Source organism: Aptenodytes forsteri, unplaced genomic scaffold (assembly GCF_000699145.1).
Source record: "Aptenodytes forsteri isolate BGI_AS27 unplaced genomic scaffold, ASM69914v1 Scaffold173, whole genome shotgun sequence".
Lineage (NCBI taxonomy): Eukaryota > Metazoa > Chordata > Aves > Sphenisciformes > Spheniscidae > Aptenodytes > Aptenodytes forsteri.
Window position 1 is genome coordinate 918,143 of NW_008794449.1, and position 289 is coordinate 918,431.

The window sequence follows — 289 nt, forward strand, 5'->3', positions numbered from 1 at the left end:
CCCGCAGCCCCCGACCACCGGGGGGGGGGCCGTAGCCGTGAGGCGCTGGAGCAGACCCCAGGCGCGTGGCTTCCACGAGCGGCAACGCCCCGTGTGACCAGAAAGCTGAAAATTCTTGGTCGAAACAAGTTTATCCGAAGCCCTGTTTGATCATCTTCCTCTTTTTTTCTTTCCAGCTGGACGGAGGGGGCAGGCGTCAGCCCTGGCCGTCGCGGGGTTTCCCCTCCGCTGCGGGACCTGACGCACCCTCGGGCGGCTCGTACCCACAGACGTCGACCGCCCGCTGTCG